At 38.3% G+C, this 8,666-nt stretch overlaps 1 long non-coding RNA gene across 1 annotated transcript; it reads right to left on the bottom strand.

The window, feature by feature from the left end:
• Positions 1 to 475: 475 nt before the first annotated feature.
• On the bottom strand, positions 476 to 8,332 carry LOC111264556 (uncharacterized). The gene is made up of 3 exons (XR_002682926.2): positions 8,082 to 8,332; positions 7,795 to 7,902; positions 476 to 1,314 (listed from the first exon to the last, which is right to left on the bottom strand). It is a non-coding gene; the product is annotated as an uncharacterized LOC111264556 (long non-coding RNA).
• Between the last annotated feature and the right edge of the window lie 334 nt (positions 8,333 to 8,666).

Below are 8,666 nucleotides of genomic sequence, written 5' to 3' on the forward strand. Positions count from 1 at the left end.
AATGGCACAGTCGACGGCTCAAGACAAGTTAGTTCGAACGTCACGTTGAGATAATAGTTTTAGACAACATTCAGAGAAATCAAGAGATTTTTAGCCTCTCCGGTTGCCATCATTTTAGGTGGAGATCGATGGTGGTAGTAAGAGCGTAGATTCTGTTAGTTAGAGGAGGTTCAGTGTTGAGCATTTGACTGCGTTCAACTACCCTCATAGAGCCCCAATAATCGTACGAATTCTATCTTTCAAAATTCAGCAGACGGCTATAATAAATGCAGATTTTGGAATAAGCTCACGTCAATATGATGCTTTCTAGCTCATATAAGCCAGCATTCAATGGCTAAAAGCGGTATACGTGTCACGATTTACTACAACACAAATCCGAAATATAAAATTCCTAAACAATCGTTACACAGCCTATCGTTACATAACAATCTAGTTAGGCAAAAAATATAAACTTTAGTAAATTGATTATATAATCTTTAGACTGTTTATTTCGCAGTTTGTGCTATTATTTTTGGATAGCAACGATTCTCCAGTCTCTACAAGGATGAACTGAGAGCCAACATAACTCATGATAAAATAAGAGACTAGGGGAAGAGCCATGATAATGCTAGCTGGAACACAAAGCAAGCCACGCTCCTTTTATATATACAAGTAGTACTGACAAAAACGGGAGGTGATTGAAAGAGCCTGCTACCGGTTAAATATCGATCGCTTTTATTGAGCTTACATGGGTGAAAGCTCGATTCTATTAAGTTACAAAAAAGATTCTGTTGTTTTTCCGCCATTTCAGTTTATATGCTCCGGGTTTCAGGGTATCATAAAAGATCCAACTAAATCCCAGAAACGATCTTGTAGAAATTACTTTGTTTTTCATCGCAACGAAAGACATATTGTCAGACAGTTAACGATGTCACCTTCCGTGAGTTCATGGCTTACTTTTCATCTTGTTGAATCTTTTCTAGTGCGAGCAAACGATCGAGAACAGTCGGCTGGGTTACTTCTAGCTGGGCAGAGAGCTCTCGCGCCGACTGCACCATATTTTGCGTCGTCGTGTAGCCGTGTGGGGTTACGTAATTTGTATACCTTAAAATGTCCGCTTCAAAATGCGGTTGAATCAGGACTGACAAGCAGGAACGCTTACTGCACGTTTGCGTTGGACTTCTGACGATTGTCTTTATCTTGACAGAGCTTTTCCTACCGCGATCGTGAAGAAGACAACATCTGATCTTATTGAGTTCCATAGTTGAACGCACCGAATAGCTAGTTCTAGCATCTTCCGTGTCCAGAGCATGTCCAACAGTCGAAAGCATTATCCTGGAAAGTTTCAGTTAGCTATGATTTGGCAGTCCGATGCTAATTCTAGGTATCAGCTCCAATTGTTTAATTTAATCATATTGGCCCGAGTCAGTAGAACACTTTGAAATAACCGGATTTTTAATGACAAAATATCGTATGAAGCAGCGAATTTGTTAAGTCTGTTTTACTGGGTCAAGACGACCTGATACCGTTCACAAAAGTATGCCTTATATGATTGACTGCTCTACTGGCTTGACAAATGATGGTTGCTCACATAAATCAAGCGCAGATATCGGTACTCATGAAAGCTTCGACTAGTTGTTCTCCTCAAAAAATAGACATTAAAAGAAGTAACGTTTCAGATAAGAACGATAATTTTACTCACATTATTACACGAATTACTCACACCCTCTCTGAATCTCTTTGAACTAACGATTACTGAAAACGAATTCGCTACTGAGCTTTTTGTACCGTCTATTGTATGCAGGTATGGATTGTTGTTGAGATATGGATATAATTAATTTACCTGTACTCGAATACACAACTTGAGTAACAACAGTTTGGCAAATGACGTTGAAAAGTACCGACTAAACTATATATATTTAATTTTTGCAAAGAAGTGGCAATCTTTCAGAGGTTGAAAACTCTTTTCAACCTTAAGCTTTGTCACCCGCACTTATGCTATGTCACCGCACCGGGTTTCCCTCATTTACTTTGCGTTTATATTGACTACGAGCAAAGCCTGCCAGCGGAACGCTGAGTCTATCCGTGGAATATTTTACATCAACATCCCGCGAGAATTGGTCCCGCAACATTAGCACGATAATCGTCTGTTGATAACTTTTTCTAGGTCTCGAAACAGGACTACCGCTCTGTCTTTCTTTAAATTAAATGTTTAGGTGCCATTATGAACACTGAGTAGGTCTTCCATCATGATTTTCACCGTTTCTATGTATACCTTCTATAAAAGCAACGAAGGTTTCTCTAGCACAAACCACTTGGGTTTAGGTAGGGTAATATATAGCCGCAATGAGCAAATTTGTAGAGGGTTCACTTTTATCTAACTCTACGGCATAGTAGCTTTAGATGGCTTCGAATTGACGAAGTTGCTTTGGTTAATTTCTAAAACAAGAGTTCCAATTTTCGTTTAATATTTTCATTAAATTGTGCACCGAAGCACAAAAGTAAGTACATGGCGAGCCTAGAACCAACCGGGTTGAGCTTCACGGCCAACAACTTCACGATGACGGTGTCGCGATATCAATTAAAATGTTTTATCGATCACTTACATGTTCCACTAGATGTTTTCGAGCAAGAAACAATACAAACTAAATAAGTTATTATTTTGTAAAAATTCAGATTTATATAAGCGCTTTATGAGATATACACTAAGCTCACGTATAGACAGGTAAAATAAAATCGTTCACATTTATTTTCGCTTCACTTCAGAAAAAAGGTCCTGAATACCTTCTACTTCGTTTTCTTCTGCTCTGTGGCGGTGCAAAACTGTCTCTGAAAAAAGAGCCCATGACTCAAGGGAATATGCGCGGAAAATCCGAGCGTGGAAGGACCGATTCGATTGGGACACTGTCCTCCTCATTCATGATGTCTATATGCTTTTCTTCTTGCTAACAGGCAATATAGGAACGACTCCTGTTTGTTGAAAAGTAAATGGTACGTGTGTAGGCTTCATAGAAAACTGCTCAAAAAGCCGATATGAAGGAACATTTGATTGCTAAAATTGACAGTGTTTGATTCGTGCAATGATTTTAGTTATATATGGTGTATATTAGGGACTAATGAGACATTTAATCGATTTTTTTTTTGAGAGAGGTGAAGCCTCATAGCGTCTATAGCTCTAAAAATTACGTCCGTATTTCATACGAATATTGTTTTTTATTAATTGAATTAATAAACTTGAACTTAAATTAATAATGATGATGAGGGATAACTATTCTTAAGGGAACGGCTACCTGTTCGATTGAAATATTGTTCAATTGTAAATTTGGTTTTCTTTTTATATATATTGTAAAGTATCAACGTTATGTGGACGAATTTGTATGTAAATAGTTAATATTGAGAGCTTGATAACTAGTTTGGATCTTATATGAACCATGTTTTGCACCAGTAGACGCTAAGTATCGCCTTGAGTAAAAAGAAGCATTCCCTTGTGTGAATGTGTAATTATCATAGATCCTACTGTTAGTGCTTGACTTATACAGAATTAAAGAAAAAAAATAACTAACTTGAAATTGAACAGATGTACTTTTTCTAGGATAGCACGGGACATTGTAACGGATATCAGCATGTAGATCGTAGATTACCCGACTGAATAGACGACGGTCCACCAAATCAATTTGTCGCGCAATAATGAGTGATCACCAGAATGAGAACTAGCATGTCCAGAAGATGCCGAAATAATCATTTCATATGATCTACACCAAATACTGCGTAAAAATTGAGCAAAAAGTATAGGTGCTATAGCCCTATCGAGTACGCCTGAACACCGATCACATTATATTTCATGTGAATACCAGACGGCTCTTGTGATGAATTAAGTGACGTTTAATTGTGGTAACAACTATTGAACTCTATTTCCAGCCCTTACTTCTGGTACCAGGGGGACCAGCTGACAAACCTCGCCATTTTGTCACGTATGATTTGTCAGCTCAACGAGGAGCCCCATATTAAAACGTGTGAAATGTTTTGCTGTAGTCCTAAATTTACTATCGTCTGTAATACGAAACGTTTTCTGCTGAAGGAGCTAAGACTATTTTAGTTTGAAGTTCATGTAAAAAGTAAGTAATAAGTAAGATTAATTTGTTTTAGTTGTAATAGAATTGCCATTAGTGCACCTAAGCTCTTTTTTTGGCGGATCTGGCCGTTATAGTGCTTACGATCGCATTATGTTTTGGTGCGGACTTTAGTATTTCCGTACATGCATGACTTTAAAATATGTATGTTACGTACTATCTAAAGTACACTTTCAGATTATCGAAGCTATCACAAGAGTTAAAATATATATATATATATATATATATATATATATATATATATATATATATATTGTCCTAACCTTGTTTTGCGGTAAGCTCTAGCCGTATGCTTACTTGCTTCTTAAATGTACTAATAACTTGAACAAGGATATAAGATTTTATCCGCACTATGACCTGCAAAGAGATTAATATATCATCTATCATTGTTTCGAATGTGTCAACTCTACTTTTCGTCTAAAAATCTATATCTTCGTTTTGCGTTTCTCGCAGAAGTTAGCAAGCGACCCTAGGCCGTTCATTTTAAATTATGAGCCGCTGCAGAAGATGGCTTGGATGGAATGGGATGAACTCTATTAGACTGTATTGGAACTATAATAAATTAGTTCCACTCCTCTCACTCCTGGAAAGATGATGCCTCCGCCTCTACTTTAAGATAAAATATTTTCGAAGATACCGGATTACCTGGACAGATTCAATCCTTACAGATGGTTTTTTGCAGCCTGTTAAATTTAGCCGATCGCAACACATGCTATTATAAGTATTTTTTTGGATAAGGTGACATAATTTGATTCCACATGTCAATATGGAAACGCTCTTACACAAACTATGAGTAGTGTTTGCGCATCTTGCTACCTGATGGTCGGGATACCGCTTAATTATGATATTTTTTTTTAATACATTATTACACAAGATAGTGTGCTTTTACTTACCTGCGTGTTAGACCTCATAATACACGTGATTGACTTCGTTATAAGACGTTCAATGGTACCCTTACTTGAAGTCTGCTCGTTATTTCATTTTTCGTTATAAGTGTTTACCGTTTCTTGTTGTGACATATGACTCAAATATGTTTTTGTCACTGTAGGTAATTTCATAATAATTTAGCGCAAAAATTGATTTTTTAAAGAGTGCTTAAAGGTACGTCAGCCGCAAGGCAGAACGTTGTCTGCACGCATCTAGACTTGCCCTAATACTCGCAATGGTATACACAGTCAAGGCTTTTATTTTATATGCTTCCATAACTTTGCTGGACGTAATTAATTGACACTAGGATCTTTTCGACGGGTGATGTTTAAATAAATCGCGCTCGTGTCACCAGTTTTCGCCCATTTCACAAAATTGACTGATTCATGACAGGCAAACTACTGTTGCTTTAAGCTAAAATTAGAGTTACCTTGCTATGAATGTTTGCTTACATATTTACCAACGATTTCGAATAAATTAATGGTTTTGCACTGCACTGCGACAACGCGAATTTATGTATATGGAAGGACGAGGAGCTATAATTGACGGGGAAGGAAGTGGACGCAGACGAACACTGAATGATGAACGACTCAAAAGGAACCGTTGAGCGCAACATGTTGTTTGATAAATAGGAGATAAGACAGGCCGCTAATTTAGCGGGATATTTGAAACTTCTGATTAAGTTTTAGGTAAACGAGTTAAACCCAAACAGGAATGAGTGAATAATTAGCGAAACATTTTTCATTTTTACATACAGTCTATTATCTACGGTCTACTGATTGTTTTTTTTGCTCAAAATAGTCGCACAAATGACTCGGTCCTTATTCTATAACTTTGAAAAACTAACGTTTTCTTATTTTTATAATGGGCGATACCCTTTATATTCCACAAAATAAAGAGCTCGATATAGAATTTTGTCTTGGGTACCGTCTTGAACACTCTTGAGCTTAAAGGGGATTTATTGAAGAAATTTGTCGGCAGTCGATATGTTTTTCATATTAAGGCTGAAGAAACCAGTCATGGAAGCACCAGAAGCACATATTAGAACTATGTGTCATTTAAAAATCCTCACGTAAATAGTAATAGGCATAACCTAACATCTGGGGTGGCTAAATCCTATCGGAAAATTCTTTGACCTTAAAATAACTTGGCAGACATGATGAAAAAATTAGTCGTAATGTATACCAAAAGGGCTGTCTACGACAGAAGCCGATGCAGCCCCCTAACAGAATGGGTTCTCTCAGGGCGTATCCAAGCCGAAACTTGAACTTGTCATTCATGTGACAAGTAATCCAGCTGTTTGTCTTATGAACTGAAACTATGTGTATTAGTAGCAGTAAGCTTAAGCGGTAAGTTTGACCCTCGCAAGTAGGACTGAGCATCATATACGTGTAACATGTAGTGCCATAGATGTGCATAAAGACGCACAGCGGAGGTGATGCGGGTGTTCGATTTTAGCTACATAAAATCCTTATGAATTCACTTATAGAAGTTGTCGTCTGTAGTTTAACAAGTGACCAATTTGAACCGCAGACTCGCGCATTATACATTTTTTTACTGTTCATATGATGAATTCTTTCTTGCACTAGCGTTTATTGTAATGAATGTAAGATCTTGAGTGAAGTCAATATGATGCCATGGCACGGGACATAATCGCTTTATTTTCCGTATCTTTTTGCTGCACAAAGGCAGTCTATGTTTCCAATGGACTCTCATATTGTTGCACCTGTGATAAAAAGCCCAGACCTGGCATGCCATTCATATTCGAATGAATGATTATAATGGTTGGACTGCCATAGGTCGCTAGATAGATAAGGTGGATGGTCGAGCACACACATTGTTCGCATTAATGTCCTACCACTAGGAATTAGTTTTGAGGATAATGAAGAAAAATTAACCCGGGAAACCTAACCGTTGCGACTTAGACGAAAACCGAAAAGCGCTGTAACACTTTGTTTCTATCTATTCCACAGTGTCTACATATTTTTACTCCGATCGATATGAGAACTGCTTCCCTGTACCGTCATCAATAAGGTTTCATTTTGAAGCAGGAGAAATGATGAGTGAAAAGGTTTAGGTTTTTCGTTGCCTATACCACTCAATGTATTATTACACAACCATTTTCAGTGGCCATAGTAATATAAGTGTAGTAAATATTAGAGAAATTGCTAATATAGTAATAACTAAGAAGGGTTGCAGGGATCGAAGCTATGAGGTTAACTCCAATGCTCGCGTCCCCTAATTCCGTTAACCACAGTTTTGTTCGCCGGAGAGTCATAAACAATAACATTTGGTTTTATATATATATGTATATCGTTCCAGAACATTGGATACAACGTTAACATAAAAGCACGTAAATCTAAAAGTTTTACCTGAAAAAAATTGACTAGAAAAAATTAAAAATACCTGATTGAAGCCTCGTACACTTCGTATACTCCATGATAAGTGTGGTTAAATAAAGAAACACTATTTAAAGCACATGAAATGACTGGGGTCTTTCATCGTGTCTGAAATTTTCATCTTGAGTAGTCGGATTCGAATATGTTTTTGTTAGTTTATCCTGATAAAGTGGCTCATGGTAACAACAACTGATTATTCGACGTCAAAACTGACACCGTTGCGACCAATGTGGTGCACTACAGCTTCTGACATGATTTTTGGTTATGATCTTTAACGACTTGAAAGGACGCAGGTAGCAAGTTTATAAAGTAAATTGAGCGTACACTCTAGCACGCAGGTCGTTCATGTAAGTACTTACTGCTTCGCTGGATCTTCAACTAAAGCGATTTTCTCCGAATCGGTCTACCGTTCCTGAAGCCAGTTTCTCTTACTCTCCACGTTTACATCTGCTCGTAATCTATCTGGCCTGATCAGAAAGGCGTATAGCAAATCAGAACAAGGCCGCAGCAAGCGGTTCACCCTTTCCCGAAATCTCACATCCTACAAAACCGCAACTCGCGAAGCATCTGACCTCAAAAAATAACCACACAAAAAGATAAAACATAGCCAAAGAGAAAGATCCTCTCATATCTCTTCAGGGCTCACCTTTTTTTTAGCAAGACCAGTCGGTGTCGCCGCCACTGCTGTTGTTTGTATCGTTAACCTCGCTGCCTCATAATCTCGATGGCGCTGAAAGCCGCCTGGCGTCACTGGGGCGAGGCGTGCGAGTATCAGGCAAACTAAGGCAGGCGACCAGGGGCTAAGGTAAACTGTGTATTATGATGTGGGCAATGGGGGCCGTCGTGTTCTCTTTATATTCCCCTCTCCAAATTCGGCGTAGACAAGAGAGGAGCGTATCAAAAATGACAATTTAAGCTTTTTTAGATGTTGAGTTTTCTGTTTCGGTAGGCCACTGCTTTATCTCTTTTGATCTATTCTTGATATGTGTCCTTTCCTTTTAGGTAGCTGAGTCCTATCTTTGCTCCTTCCATCCTTCGTCAACCCATCCAGTCGTAGTAGCTGCACCTACTCACATCTTGACCTACTTTAAGGATTTCGGAGGTTATGATGCGTGCTGTTTCCCCTAACTTTCCCGGAAGGACTTCACCGAGCATCCTATCAGAAGGATGCACTCGAAGTAAACATATCTCCTATGTATGCACACAGTAACACTTGCGTGAAGCGTCTGCA

The sequence above is a fragment of the Varroa jacobsoni genome, unplaced genomic scaffold (genome assembly GCF_002532875.2).
Source record: "Varroa jacobsoni isolate VJ856 unplaced genomic scaffold, vjacob_1.0 scaffold_872, whole genome shotgun sequence".
NCBI classification, from domain to species: domain Eukaryota; kingdom Metazoa; phylum Arthropoda; class Arachnida; order Mesostigmata; family Varroidae; genus Varroa; species Varroa jacobsoni.